This window comes from Benincasa hispida, unplaced genomic scaffold (assembly GCF_027475165.1).
Source record: "Benincasa hispida cultivar pf3 unplaced genomic scaffold, pf3_genome.v1.1 HicScf1114, whole genome shotgun sequence".
In the NCBI taxonomy this organism is placed as follows: Eukaryota; Viridiplantae; Streptophyta; class Magnoliopsida; order Cucurbitales; family Cucurbitaceae; genus Benincasa; species Benincasa hispida.
Genome location: NW_028325427.1, coordinates 38,329 through 54,418, shown reverse-complemented (window position 1 = coordinate 54,418; position 16,090 = coordinate 38,329).

Sequence of the window (16,090 nt, the reverse complement as noted above, 5' to 3'; positions counted from 1 at the left end):
TGACCCGTTAGTTAATGAATGTTAATTAGCTCCGTCTAAAAAGTTTAGCCAGCGAATCTCAGATCGTTAGAGCCCATGATCTATAGGTCCATTAGGTTCTCCTACTAGCTCATATGGAATAAACTTAGAACAGTATGATAGAATAATTCAAATTGTTTGAATTAGGTGAAGAGAGAGAAACCGACAAGTTTATGTGATATAGTGGTCGGGTTTTTCAGTTTAGAGATTCAACTTCAATATTTAAATATGATTTAAATATCAAGAATATGAATACGTTCAAATTCGGAAGCTTGAAAATAATGGAAATGGTCAAAGATGTAAAAAGTCAAAGAGTTGACTTTTGACTTTTAAAAGTCAAACTTTGACCGACCTTATATTCAAATATGATTTCAATTTCGAGAAAATGAATGCGAATTCATGCTTGGGAGGTCAAAATTAGTCAACACGAAAAAAAAATCATAAAAAGTCAAAATGTTGACTTTTGAGTCAAAGTTTGACTTTGACAAAATGACTATTTTGCCCTTTGACTATAGTTAGTGGGGAAAATCCAAACTTTTGTTGGATAATTCCACTAACAAAATAGTGGGCTAAGTGTTGGCTTATAGTGGAGATATTAAGCCCACTTAGATAGTGGATTCTAGGTGTTGAGTTTTTATGAATTGATTTCATGCAATTTTTGCATGGCCTTTTTCTATAAATATGGACTTTGAATTTGGATTAAAAACTTTTGCCCATTTTGCCAATTTTTGTTTTAGTTTTTGGGCTAGAAAAATCACAATTTTGGAGAAAAAATTTCAACCCAAACCCAACCCAAAATTGCATGTTTTTTTCCTTTAAATTAAAAGCAATTAGAGTGTAATTAGATCCTTTTTCCACTGCGTATGTCTCGTATTCCATCATGTGGTATTAGAGCATGCTTTAATTATGCTCAATTGCTTTTGGTGGGTAGTGTTTTCCTTTCTATTCAAATGTTGAATGAAATGTGCACAAAAGTGGACTTATTATGATTTTGGCATTGTTTTTCTTTGAATTGTTTGTGAAAATTTGTAATTTCTCACATGTTTATGAGCATTAATGTGTAGAAAAGGGTCTGTAAATTTATTGGAGTCATTAAAGTTGAAATTAGGTTGTAATTTCTTGATTCCAGGAGAGAGGACAATAGCAAATTTGAAGAAATTTTTGCTCACAGACCCGACCCGCCAGCCCGAGTGCTCCGACCTAGTTTCTCACACACGCATCTGGCTTCGCACGCTTGCCCCGCCCGGATCCAGCCCGCTGCCCACGTGCCTCCCAACTGCTCGTGACCCACGCATGTCGTCAACCCGACCTGCCCCGCGCCTCTGTTGACTGTGTCAGTAGCATTGACCAGCCGGTCCAAACAGTCTAGACCGGTCCGTTTGACTTAGTTGAGTCGGTTTGACCAGTTCAACTTGGTTTATTGTGTTTTTGGGCCGGTTCGAGTGGTTTCTGTGCGGTTTCAGATGGTTCAAAGTGTTTGAAGCCAGTTTCGGGAAGATGGTTGTTGTTTTTTTGTAATAAATTAGTTATTTGTTTTTTTTTAATGCCAAAATCGGTCCACTTTAGTGTTGTTTACCTATTATGCATGTGATGTAAAATGTTGTATGATTATGTGTGCATATAGTATGCCATATAGTTCTAAAACCCCACCATAGGAAAAGCATGTGACATGCATTTGTTATATGTTATAAGTATTATAAAATATATACTATGCATGCTTGGTTTTAATACAAATGTTATATTAAAGTCTGTTTGTTTAAAGGAAGAATGTTATAGATGAATGCTCTATGGTTATAATTGTTATAACTTATTTTATAATTGTTATAAAATAACCTAGACTTCTAAAATCTATAATAAAGATAAGATGCATGCTCACTTAGAGTTAACCATTAAGCAATCTTAATTTTCATAGAAAATAGGTCGATATCTTGTAAAATTGAAGTTACAAGAAAACTCACCTGAGAAGATCTTGGCAAAAAGTTAGATAAGATGACTAAGGTTGAAGGTTTTTAAGTTGACGGTTCACGGAACACCTATTACCTGGAGATCGAGCTGGCGTTTGAGTTAGGTTAAACCGGTTTTATGAGCATGCGTGAGCGGTGTGAGTAATAAAATTTGTTTATCACCTAGACATCATAGGTTAAAAATACAATATAAAAGTTATACTCGGATGAATCACCTAGACTTAGTATATGTTTAGTTAGCTGAAATGTATCGCTAAGTATTTTATACCTTAATCGTTTAGAACATTTCAGCTGGAGAGAAGTAATGTACTTTTAGCTCTAGCATCCCTAAGAGTTCACACTGTGAGATTCATGCTTGGCTTTGAGCTGCCCGGGGAGCGGACTTCATTCGGAGAGTGTTTGCATGAGTCAATACCAAGGTGAATAGAGGAAGTTGTTCATAGTAAGTGGGAGAAGAAAGTGTGTCAACACATCCTACGGTCTCTTCCATTAGGTCGCACAGTGAGATTCCTATAATGCGTCTGCATGTCTGCCCTGGAGCAACCTTACCAATCGAAGGGTTGTATTATAGGATTCGGAACTCCGCGAACTCTAGAAATTGATAGGGTCTCTCAGGTTTGTTTTTATTCTTGTCTTTCCAACTTCGGGAGCATAATGATTTCGATCTTTAAGGTATGAAAATGGAGGGTCACACTTACAAGAATTACTAAGTGTTAGTAAATTCTTGACCAAAGTAGCGATAACTAAGTTACTATAGGAATAAGAGTTATTCTAGTGATAGTATCTAGTCAAGATAGTCTTGGTTCAACAGAGGAATAGTCGATCACCCCTCAGTGAAGTTTATTCTAAACTATTGAAATATCATTGCAAAATATAATAATGAAGGATATATTATTAGTTTTTTTGCTAAACTTGATTGGATTTAAAAGATTAATGTTTTTTTACTAAAAAAGATATGTTTTTAGCATGACTAGCTCTTTAGTACAACTATTAGCTTCTGAAAAACTTAACGGCGACAACTACTCAACATGGAAAACAAATCTGAATTCAACACTAGTAATAGATGACCTGAGATTTGTCTTAACTGAGGAATGTCCTCAGGCCCCTGCCTCGAAAGAAGCACAAGGTAAATATGATTTACTAGTTGCTGAAACATGTTTAGTGGAGTACGATACCTCAATCTGGATATTGGATTCAGGAGCCACTAATCATATTTGCTTTTCTTTTTAGGAAACTAGTTCCTGGAAAAAGCTTAAAGAAGGCGAGATCACCCTCAAGGTTGGAACAGGAGAGGTTGTCTCGACCGAAGCAGTGGAAGACTTGGAAGTTGTTTTTCAACGATAGATATATCATACTTAAAGATGTTTTGTATGATCCAAAAATGAGATGGAATTTAATATATATCACATGTATATTGGAACAAATGTATAAAATATCTTTTGAAGTTAATGAAGCGTTCATTTTCAGAAAAGGTATTCAAATTTGTTCTGCTATACTTGAAAACAACTTATATAAGTTAAAACCAACTAAAGCAAAATTTTTCTTAAATACTGAGATGTTTAGAACAGACGAAACTCAGAATAAAAGACAAAAAATTTCTTCTAATGTCTATCTATGGCACTTAAGACTTGGCCACATAAATCTCAAAAGGATTGAAAGATTAGTTAAGAATGGATTCCTAAATCAGTTAGAAGACAATTCTTTACTCCATGTGAGTCTTGTCTTGAGGGAAAAATGACTAAGAGATCTTTTACTAGAAAAGGTCTCAGAGCCACAATACCCTTAGAGCTCGTACATTCGGACCTCTGTGGACCGATGAATGTCAAAGCTCGAGGTGGGTATGAATATTTCATTAGTTTTGTTGATGAATATTCAAGGTATGGTCATATTTACCTAATGCATCACAAGTCTGATTCTTTTGAAAAGTTCAAAGAATATAAGGCTGAGGTTGAGAACCAGTTAAGTAAAACAATTAAGACACTACGATCAGATTGAGGTGGGGAGTACATGGACTTAAGATTCCAGGACTATATGATAGAACATGGGATCAAGTCACAACTCTCTGCACCTAATATGCCTCAGCAGAACGGTGTATCTGAAAGAAGAAATATAACCTTGTTAGACATGGTTCGCTCAATGATGAGCTTTGGTAAGTTACCTGATTCTTTTTGGGGACATGCATTAGAGACTGCTGTCTATATTTTGAATAACGTTCCCTCTAAAAGTGTTTCAGAAACACCTTATGAGCTATGGAAAGGGCGTAAAGGAAGTTTACATCACTTTAGGATTTGGGGATGCCCGACACATGTGTTGGTGCAAAATCCTAAAAAATCGGAACATCGTTCAAAACTATGCCTATTTGTAGGTTATCCAAAAGAAACAAAAGGTGGTCTATTTTACGATCCTCAAGAGAATAAAGTATTTATATCGACAAATGCCACATTCTTAGAGGAAGACCACATAAGAAGTCATCAACCTCGATGTAGACTAGTATTGAATGAAATTTCCAAAGATGCTACAGATAGAGCTAGTTCATCTACTAAAGTAGTAGATAAAACTAGTATATATGGTCAGTCACATCTTTCTCAAGAGTTGAGAATGCCTTGACGTAGTGGGAGGGTTATTGATCAGCCTGATCGTTACTTGGGTTTAACAGAAACACAAGTCGTCATACCTGATGATAACTTGTAGAAATACAAGTTATTTATATCATTTTATTTAGATTATGCGGCAAAAAAGAAGGAAAAGTTGCGTCGACAGTATAGAAATTGGCTTAGAAATATGAAAATTGTAAAGTGTTGTGAACACACCCACTAACCCCATTGCGATGGCGAAATGGAATGTCCAAGTCTTTGTTTTGCAAGAAATAGGTCACCGTATGCGATAATTGCTCAAGAACAAAAATGAACAATGCATCTACATTGCATGCGGCAATCAATCAAGAATGAAAAAGATCAATGCAATTGCAACCCATGCAACGATCGATCATGGATTCAAGCGATCAACGCATTTCCACCACATGCGGTAATCGATAAGAGATCAAAACAACTACACCGCATGCAGCGATCGATCGAAGATGAGAAGAGCAACGATTTTGCATGGACTTCTAACAAGTGTACAACTATTCTATTGTACAATTCTGACAAATTGATCGTGGAGCAGAGCGGACATTTCCACTACGCCGTGGCAGAAATTATCAAATTTACAAAGTGGGACCACTAATACAGGAGCCAAGGTCTATAAATAGCTTCCTCAAATTCAATGTGAAGAAAGCTAGTCTGAAGAGACAGTCCAGAGAAAATCTGGGAGAATGACGAGACAAGGCTGAAAGGTAAGTCTCTGAGCAAGAAATTCTTTCCATTCCCGAAGAAGAAGCTCTGTGCGAGAGGTCACTTCTACCTGGAAAGCAAGCCTGAGAGGGAAGCTTTCCACTCCATTTCATCCACACGCCAGCAAGCACAACGTCTCTGATCGGGATCTGTGTCAAGATATTGGCACTCTTTTTGTATTTGTTCTTATTTCTCCATTCATCTACTGTGTTCATCTTTCTTTAATCTTTCATTCATGATTTGTATCAAACATTGATCTCTAGAACTTAATACCATTATCGTAATCTTTGTCATTTCTCTGTTCTTCTCCATTCATTCATCATCCATTTTCTCCATCATGTGTCACGAATCCCCTGGGTAAAGGGGAAGGATTAAGCGAGTGAGTTAATCCTTGTTAATGTAATCGGCTAAGTTTAGCTAAAGCATGCTCGACGACATCTTCACCTGTGAGAGAAAAAGTGAAGATGTTATTTCGCCTATCGAGAGAGGGTTGGAATAATGCGTTAACTAAAGCGAGAAGTAATTCCAAAAATGGAAACAACCTTGCGTTCACTACATTCATCCGTGTTTCACCATAGACATATGGGAACACGGCCGATCACTGAAAGGTGTAAGCCAAGGGAAAGCGGAACCCTAGTTGCATCCTCAATGAGATTGACGAACTCGCGATGTCCTTCCCCTCAACCCATTCTCTTTCTATTTCACTCACAAGACTTGCCACCGCATTCATTGGATTATTTTGCACAACTTCACAGCCAGTCCTTAACCTGTATCATTAATAGTTTAGTCATTTATTTTATCATCGCAATTTACTTTTCTGCACAACCAATTCATTATTCTTTATTTTAACCGATAGCATTTACCACATTAGTATTGCATTAACAACAACAATCCCCGTGTTCAACCTCAAGTCAATCTAAGAAATTTGCGTTAGAATTATACTTGGTTCCATCGCAAGAAAACTTGTGACACGCACTGCACGAACACATACTACGAAGCATTTAAGCATCATTGCATACATTTAGAACGTAGTATCGTAATATCTTTATCGACAAGAACTTGAACACATAGAGCCATCAACATTCATTCATTCATTTTAAATCATTACAAGTTTTTGGCGATATATATAAGATATAGATAAAGATTTACAATTTTGTCTATCAAGTTTTTGGCGCCGTTGCCGGGGATTGGTAATGGTTAGTGTTGAATATTTTTGTGGTATTTTGCAGGACAGGTCTCTGCTGTACTATCTGTTTATCGTGGAGAGCAGGCTGACGGTTTATGAGTATTGGGACTGAACCAGAATTCGAAGCCGACCCAGAGATCGAGCATACTTTTCGTGCACGAACATGCCAGAACCGAATTACGCGAAAGAGAAATATGAATAACAACGATAGACCTGAGGGGAATCAAGGGGTGAATGGGTCAGCGCAAGATCCAGTTTTTTTTTTTTTTTTTTTTTTTTGCTGCCGACCGTAATATCTTGATGAGGAACTATGCGGCGCCCAATTTGTATGACTTTTCACCCGGAATTGTAAGACCCACGGTCGAGGAGAATGCATGATTTGAGATCAAGCTGGTCATGCTTTAAATGATCCAAAATACGAGGCAATTTGGAGGTATGCAAGGTGAAGACTGTAACAGAAAACTTAAATCCACTTTATCTTTATCTAACTCTAATGCATGGTTTGTGAATGAAATGAATGATGTGCTATATGCACTCAAGTGTTTTGCAATAAAGATAATTTTATGCGATACTACATTCTAAATGTATGCATTGATAGTGATATGCTCGTAGTATGCGATGGAGTAGTGCATGTCACAAGTTTCCTTGCACAGAAACCAAGTATAATTCCAATGCAAGTTTCTCAGAATGATCTGATGTCGAACACAGGGATTGTTGTCGTTAAATGCGATACTTATATGATACATGTGACCGGTTTTAACAATGAATAAAGAATGTTGGTTTGTACAGAAATATAATTTGCAATGAAAGTAAAAATGCGTTAATAAAGTAAATTCCTAAACTACTATGATACATGATACACGATACAGGATACTGGGGTCGAGGACTGACTATGAAGTTGTACAAAAGAATCGATGTATGTGATGGCAAGTCTTATGAATGAAGCAAAAAGAGAAAGAGTAAAGAGTAAAAACATCGCAAGTTTGTCAATCGTGTTTTGGACGCAACTAAGGTTCCGCTCTCCCTTGGCATACACCTCTCAGTGATCGGCCACGTTCCCATATGTCTATGGTGAAACAGAGATGAACGTGATGAACGCAAGGTTGTTTCCATCTCTGGAAATACTTCTCGCTTTAGTTAACACATTCTTCCAACCTTCTCTCGATAGGCGGACTAGCATCTTCACTTCTGCTCTCACAAGTGAAGATGCCATCGAGCATCCTTTAGCTAAACTTAATTGATTCCTTAACACAAATTAACTCACTCGCTTAATTCTTGCTTTTTACCCCGGGATTAAGAATACATCATGGAGAAAATGGATGATAAAAGTATGGAAAAAGATAGAAGGACGATAATAGTGATGATAATAACATTTAAATCTAAAATTAAGCATTTGATACATGTTTGTGAATGAGAGATTACATAAGATGATCACAGAAGATGAAGTAGAGGATAGAAAAAAATACAGAAGGAGTGTTAACGTCTTGACACAGATCCCGATCGTAGAATTGTGCTTGTCGGCATGTCGATGTGGTGGAGAGGAAAGCTTTCCTCTCCGGCTTGCTTTCCCGGTAGAATTGACCTTTGCACAGAGCTTCAACTTCGAGAGTCGGAAGAATTCTCTGCTCAGAGACTCACTTCTCAGCCTAGTCTCGTCGTTCTCCTGGATCTACTCTGTAACATCGCTTCAGAGTAGCCTCTCTCTCAGTATCAGTATATGCACGTCTCTATGTATCTGTGTATATCTTTTAGCGAATTTGAAGAAGCTATTTATAGGCGAGACCTTAGCTCTTTGAATTTGTGGTCCCCACTGTATAGTTATGGTAGTTCCTGAAATGGCGGAATGGAAAATTCCTTTTTGTTATGCAATCAATCCATCAGAAATGCACAACAAAAAGCTGGACACTTGTTAGAATCTTCCGCAAATGCGTTGCTCTTTACATCTTTGATCTATCGCTGCATGCGGTGTTGTTTTTTATTACCGCATGCGGTTGAAATTTCATTGATCGCTAAAGCTTAGGATCGATTGTCGCATGCGCCATCATTGCGTTGATCATCTTTTCGTTCTTGATTGATGGGCGCAATGCGATATAGATGCATTGTACATTTTGTCTTCGAGCCATTAACGCATGCGGTGACCTATTTTCTGCAAAACAGAGACTGAAACATTCTATTCGCCATCGCAATAGTGTTAATGGGTGTATTTACGACATTTCATAATTTTCGTTTTTCTTAGCCAATTTGTATATTATCGATGCAACTTTCCCCTCTTTTTTGTCGCAATATCTAAATAAAACAGTATAAATAACTTAAATTTCTACAAGTTATCACACCCCCAAATTTAGATATATGCTTGTCCTCAAGCATATCTTCAACTAAGACAATTTCGCTCAATTCCTATCCTAACTTTGCATCGATTGGTTGCCCCAAATGCTCCACCTATACAACATTACTTAACAACACAATTTTCTTCTATCCTTTAATAATTCATCAACATGCTCCACTTTATTCTTTTATACAACAAACCTTCACTCAAAAATTCCCTTCTTGTTTTGAAAAGAATGTTTATCTCTTCTTGCTAAAACAACTAGGTGCGTCTTTATGCGGTGTTCTAGTTTGCATCATTTTATTAGAGACTATTGGTCATGGTTACACCCTTCGTTTTGGCTTGCTCCCACGGGTGTCATACGAACATCCAACTACGGTTGTGTGCCAATCTCAACTTCAACTCTTGATTTTCAGCTAAGTTTTACTTTTGCTGGTCAGAGGAGTTGTCTCATATAATCTTATTTTCTCCCTCTCTTTTATTTTTCCTTCTTTTCATATTGCGTCGATCTTGGAAACCCATCTTTGTTTTGGCTTGCTCCCACGGGTGTCATGCGAACCTCCAACTACGAGCAGGTTCTTTTCACGACTTAACTCTTATCAGGTTGGGATTTTCCCTTGTGCTGACATTAGAGTTTGTATGAAAAAAATATTTTTTTTCCCTTTTTTTTTTTGATAATGAACGCATTTTCCTATAATAACCGCATCCGCTTGATCGCATCTACTCAGACCTTCCCCACCCCTAAATTTAGAGATGCGCAAGGTCCTTATTGCGTTGTTTTGGACAGAAAAGACAAAACACTTAGTCAAAATTTTGAAAAGAAGGTTTGAGCAGAGTCTTGAAGTATAAAAGGTAAAGCAGTGCTATTGCTATGAATTATGTAAGTGTTAGTCAGAAAGTACAAAGTGTTAGAAATGTTGCTAATGGTATGCATATTACTCATCATGGCAGCGCAATTAATAACGCAAAATGAAAGATAAATAACATCGCAATAATTGACAAAGGATGATAATTAAAGGCTAACGCATACGGAAAGAATAACTACTCAGTTGTATTAAAATTAACCAAGTATACAAAGAATTACTATTATCGCAATACAAAATTTAAGCATGTAAAAAGAATCAAGGTATAGCTTCTATACATAAAAATTAATGAAATGAATTTAAAATAAAAGAATGACCGCAACGAAAAATTGCAAATTTATTGAGAAGGTGGCGCACCCCCAAATTTAGAGTTGCGGCGGGGGCTTAGGAGGAGGATTTTGCAGAGGAACGCGAGGAGCTTCTTCAAAGTGCAGATGTTGCTGTAAATGCCGAGGCACCATGGGACCATGTAGATAGTCTGTTGATGTGGCATAAGATTGCGGTGCAAGAATAGAATGCAAGATGCATTGCCATAAACTTGTAAAGACATACAATGTATTCTAATCTTATGCCATACAACGCATGGATGAATGATGACTTTATTTTCTTTATGCGATACTACTTCTAGATATGCGTTATAAATGAGAATCTTGTAGTATACTATGCGTTGTCACAAGTTTCCTTGCATTTGAACCAGGTATAATTCCACGGCAAGTTTCTCGGTGTGATCCGAGGTCGAACACAGGGACTATTTTAGGTTATTGCGTTACATTTATGATATATGCGACCAGAGGTTTTTCAATTTATAAACAAGTTGCGTGTACAGGTATTTGAAAATACAATAAAGAAAAGGTAAGCGATAAAAATGTGATAATAAAGTAAATTGCGGTAAAAGTAAAGTGCGATAAAATAAACCTAAGCTATAATGATACAAGATACAGGTTTCATGATACAAGATACCAAGGTGGAGACTGACTGTGAAGATTATAAAAAGATCGTGTTATGTGGTGGCAAGTCTTATGTGTGAAGCAGAAAGAGAAAAGATAATTAGTACAAACATTGGAAGTTCCTTAATTGCATTAAAGGCATAAGTATGGTTCCACTTTTCCCTTGGCATACACCTCTTGATGATCGGCAGCGTTCCCACATCTCTGCGGTGAAACAGGGACAAACATAGTGAATGCAAGGTTGCTTCCATCTCTGGAAGTACTTCTCACTTTAGATAACGCATTCTTCTAACCTTCTCTCGACAGATCAAAATGGCATCTTCACTTCTACTCTCACAGATGAAGAAGCCGTGTAGCATGCCTTATCTAAACATCTTTATTTCTTTAGCACAGATTAAGTTACTTGTTTAATTCATATTAATCACCAAGGGATTAAGAAAACATCATGGGGAAAATGATTTATGGAGGAAAGGAAGTAGACAGAAAAGTGGAAATGGACATGATCAAGACATTCAATAATACTATTTAGCGTCTGATACATGGTTATGAATGAAGAGATTAAGAAGATGAAATACAATTGATGAATAAGAGTTAGAAACAAATACAAATAAGCGCCAACGTCTTGGCACAGATCTGGATTGGAGAATCATTTGCTGGTGTTGATGGCGTGAATGGAAGGATGAGCTTCCCTCTCAGGCTTGCTCAACCGGTAGAAGGGATCTAAGTATAGAGCTTCTCGACGGGGATTTGGCAGAATTGCACTGAGACTCACCTCTTGGCCTTGTCTCTTCTCTTCCCGGATTTCCTCCGCTCAGCACTCAGATCAGCTCTCTCTCAATAGCCTCGTATCAATTATCCCCCATATCAAGTATATCTTTCAGTTAATTCTTTGAGGGTATTTATAGATGAAAAGCTTTGACTCTCTGACTTGTGGTCCCCACTTTATTGTTATGGAAAGTCCGAAAATGGTGGAATAAATATTCCTTCTGTTATACAATCAGTCCGTCAAATATGCACAACGATTAGTTGTACATGTGTCCCTCCGCGTTTGCGTTGCTCATTGCATCTTTCGATCGTATGTCCGCATGCGGTGTTGTTTTTATTATTGCATGCGGTTGAAGTTCAACTCTGGATCGACTGTTGCATTGCGCCATCATTGCATTGATTGTCTCTTCATGATTGATTTGACAGGTGCAATGCAACGAAGATGCGTTGTTCAGTTTCTCTTTGAGCCTTGATCGCAAATGGTGACTTGGTTTCCTGCAAAATAGACTTGGAATATCCTTTTCTACCATCTTAATGGTCTTAGTGGGTGTATTTGCGATAATTTATAATTGTTGTATTTCTTAGCTAATTTTCATACAATCGACGCATATTTCTCTCTTTTGGCCACAATATCTGAATAAGGCAGCAAAATAACTTGTATTTCTACAAGTTATTAGCTGTCAAAAAGTTAAAGTACTCATGGTTGCGCTCTACCACTTGTCTTTGGTTCAGGTGGATCGTGTAGATATTGCGTTGAATGTTGATCAGCACTTGTCGTGTCATCGCAACACTGTGTTGCAACTCTGCTTGGCTCTCGTGTAACTCGTTATTCATTGGCGGAAGAATTCTTGTTGATGAGAAAGAAGAGAACGCATTTCAGCTAGGGTGGCGATGGTGGGTTGCGCTTGCGATGTTTCACCATCAACGTTTTGGGGTTGAGCAGAAGTGTCTTCACCCAAATCGTGTGGGTCATCAACATGCGGCGATGGATGTGAAAAATGCTGTGGAGATGAAGGGGAGGAGGATGTTGCTGGATATGCGTTGGGTGAATCGAGAGTAAGGAGGAGGTTTGTAAAGTGTTCAGGGAGTGGTGAAAGGGGTTCAGTAGGTGGGCTTAGAGGGCGAATAATCAAACGTAAGGTGTCCAAGGGTATTTTATCTTGCGGTGATGGCTCTTGGACTTTTTCCTTGCCTTTGTCAACTTTGTGCTGCTTCTTTGGTTTTGGCTACTGCGGCGCATTCAAATCGATAATGGGCCTTTTAAGTGGAAGCTCGAGGCAATGAGGGGAATCTTTGAGAAGCATTCTCAAGATCTTGACGTTGATGAGACCATGGACTTCTGGCATTGGTTCCTCTTCAATACCTACACCTAGTGAGAGGCATAAGCTCGAAACTATCCAAGGAAAGAAATACTGGCCTCTTACACGCCCCACAAAACCTTAGATTTGCTTTGCGATCAGTTGGCCCACGTCGATTGGAATGCCGCATGCGATGCAATATGTGGTCATTACTCGATCCCTTGAAATTGTTTTGTCATGAGATGTAGGGATGAGTGATAACTTGTAGAAGTACAAGTTATTTATACTGTTTTATTTAGATATTACGGCTAAAAGGAAGAAAAGTTGCATCAAAAGTATAGAAATTGGCTAAGAAATGCGAAAAAAATTATTGTAAATACACCCACTAACACCATTGCGATGGTAGAAAAAAATGTTTCAGTTCTGTTTTGCAGGAAATCAAGTAACCGCATGCGTTCATGGCTCAAAGATGAAATGAGCAACGCATCTACGTCGTATTACACCCATCAATCGAGAACGAAGATATGATCAACGCAATGACAGCGCATACGAAAATCGATCAAGAGCTTTGCGATCAATGCACTCTCAACCATATGCAGTAATAAAAAACAACACCGCATGCGGAGATAGATCGAAGATGTAAAGAGCAACGCAATTGCGGAGAATTCAAACGCGTGTACAGCTGTCAGTTGTGCATTTCTGATGGGATCGATTGCATAACAGAAGGAATATTCACTCCACCATTTCAGGAACTACCTTAACCATAAAGTGGGGACCACAATGCAAAGAGTCAAGCTTCACCTATAAATAGCTTCTGCAATTCCATTGAAAGAAATACTTGAATACATAGAAACGTGTATATACTGATCTAAGAGAGAGACTGGTCTGAAGCAATTTCCAGAGTAGATCCAGGAAGAATCATGAGACAAGGCCGAGAGGTGAGTCTTCGGGCAAGGAATCCTTCCAATCCCCGCCGTTGAAGCTCCGTACGAGGGTCGCTTCTACCAGAAGAGCAAGCCAGAGAGGGAAGCTCTCCATCCATTCCACACGCCAGCAAGCATGACCTCCGTTCAAATCTGTGTCAAGACGTTGGCACTCTTCTGTATTTGTTTCTTATCTCTTCTTCATCACTTGTATTCATCTTCTTTACTCATTCATTCACACCATGTATGAACGCTTAATTGTAGTATTAAATGTTATGATCATTTCCATTATCATCTCTCTGTCTATTTTCGTTCATCCATAATCCATTTTCTCCATGATGTTTTCTGATTCCCTGGGTAATTAGTAAGAATTAAGCAAGTAAATTAATTTGTGTTAAGGAAATAATTATGTTTAGCTAAAGCATGCTCGATGGCATCTTCACCTGTAAGAGCAGAAGTGAAGATGTTATTCCACCTATTGAGAGAGGGTTGGAAGAATGCGTTAACTAAAGCGAGAAGTACTTCCAGAGATGGAAGTAGCCTTGCATTGATCACGTTCATCCCTGTTTCACTATAGAGATATGGGAACGCGGCCGACCACCGAGAGCTGTACGCCAAGGGGAAAGCGAAACCTTAGTTGCATATTTAATGAAATTAACAAACTTGCGATGTTTTTACTAATTATCCTTTCTATTTCTGATTCATTCAGAAAGACTTGCCATCGCATACCATGATCCTCTGTATAAACTTCACAGTTAGTCTCGATCTTAGTATCATGTATCATGTATCTTATATCTTGTATCACATTAGCTTAGGTTTTTACTTTTCAATGCACTTTTATTTTATCAACGAAAATTTATGTTTATCGCACTTTAAATTCATGTATAAACCCAACCATTCTTTATTAATTGTAAAAACCGGTCACATATATCACAAAAGTAACACATTAACGAAAACAATCCCTGTGTTCGACCTCGGATTATTCTGAGAAACTTGCATTGGAATTATACTTGGTTTTAGCACAAGGAAACTTGTGACACGTATTACTCTATCACATACTACAAGCATCTCATTAACAACGCATATATTTAGAAGTAGTATCGCATAAAGTGTGCATGAGCACTAACACAGCTTGACATTCCATTTCCATTTCCAAGTCATCAAGTTTATTACAACATGAGTTGGTTGTTCATTCATTCATATTCATATTTATTCACATGCTGTAAGAAGATAAAAAAACCCCGTGTCAAGTTTATGGCGCCGTTGTCGGGGATTGGTAACGGTTAGTGTTGAGTACGTTTGTGATATTTTGCAGTATAGATCTCTTTGTACTGATTTTTTATCGCGAAGAGCAGTCTGACGGTTTATGAGTACTGGAATTGTTCCAGAAATTCTAAGCTGACCCAGAGATCAGGTGTATTTTTCGCACAAGAGCACATCAGGACCAAGTTAAGCGAAGAGGAAACATGGCAGATAATAATGAGGCAAGACCCTATATTTCTTGCTACTGACCGCAATATCCCAATGAGGAACTATGCGGTGCCGAATTTTTATAACTTCTCTCCCGGAATTTCAAGACCCACGGTTGAGGAGAATGCAAGTTTTGAGATAAGGCCGATAATGCTTCAAATGATTCAAAATGCGTTACAATTCAGAGGTCTACAAGGAGAAGACCCGCATGCTCATTTAACCCATTTTGTGGAAATATGCAGCGCATTCTCCATGCCTAGTGTGACTCCAAAAGGATAGAAGAGTTAAGGAGGTGGGCTTCAAATGATTGTATCTCTTCCCGTATACACTGGGGGATGAGGCAAGGAGGTGGGCTCAGTCATTAGAGCCAAATGAAATCAACACATGGGATCAGTTGGTCGAGAGATTTATGAACAAATTCTTCCCTCTAGCTATCAACCAAAGGAGACAGAGGGATGTGTTGAATTTTGAACAGAAGGGTTATGAAATTTTGAGCACCGCTTAGGTGCGATTCAGGCAATTGGTGAAGAACTGTCTGCACATCAGGATTCCTGATTGCGTTCTGATGGAGACATTTTATAATGGCTTGGATCGATCAATGCAAGTAGTTGCTGATGCCTCCGTGGAAGGAGGATTAATGGACAAGTCGTATACGAAAGCAAAGATCATCTTGGATCGCATTTCACGAAATACAGATGAGTGGTTAGATACCGAGTATGAAGAAAGAGGTTCGGAGCAAAGAAGAGTGGAAGGTGCCATTGTACCAGCTGAAGCAATGTGCACCCTGGTAGACCAAATGACCACAATGACCTCGCTTCTTCAGACTATGGCTATTCAGCAAGGACATCTCTTTGAAGGATCAGTGCAAGCCAATGCATTGACACATGTGGCTGCAATAAATTGGGTTCAATGTGGAGAGGGACATTCGGTGGAAGTCTGCCTGTGGAATTAACAATCCGTATACTCTATCTACAATGAACCGTTCAGCAACACTTACAACC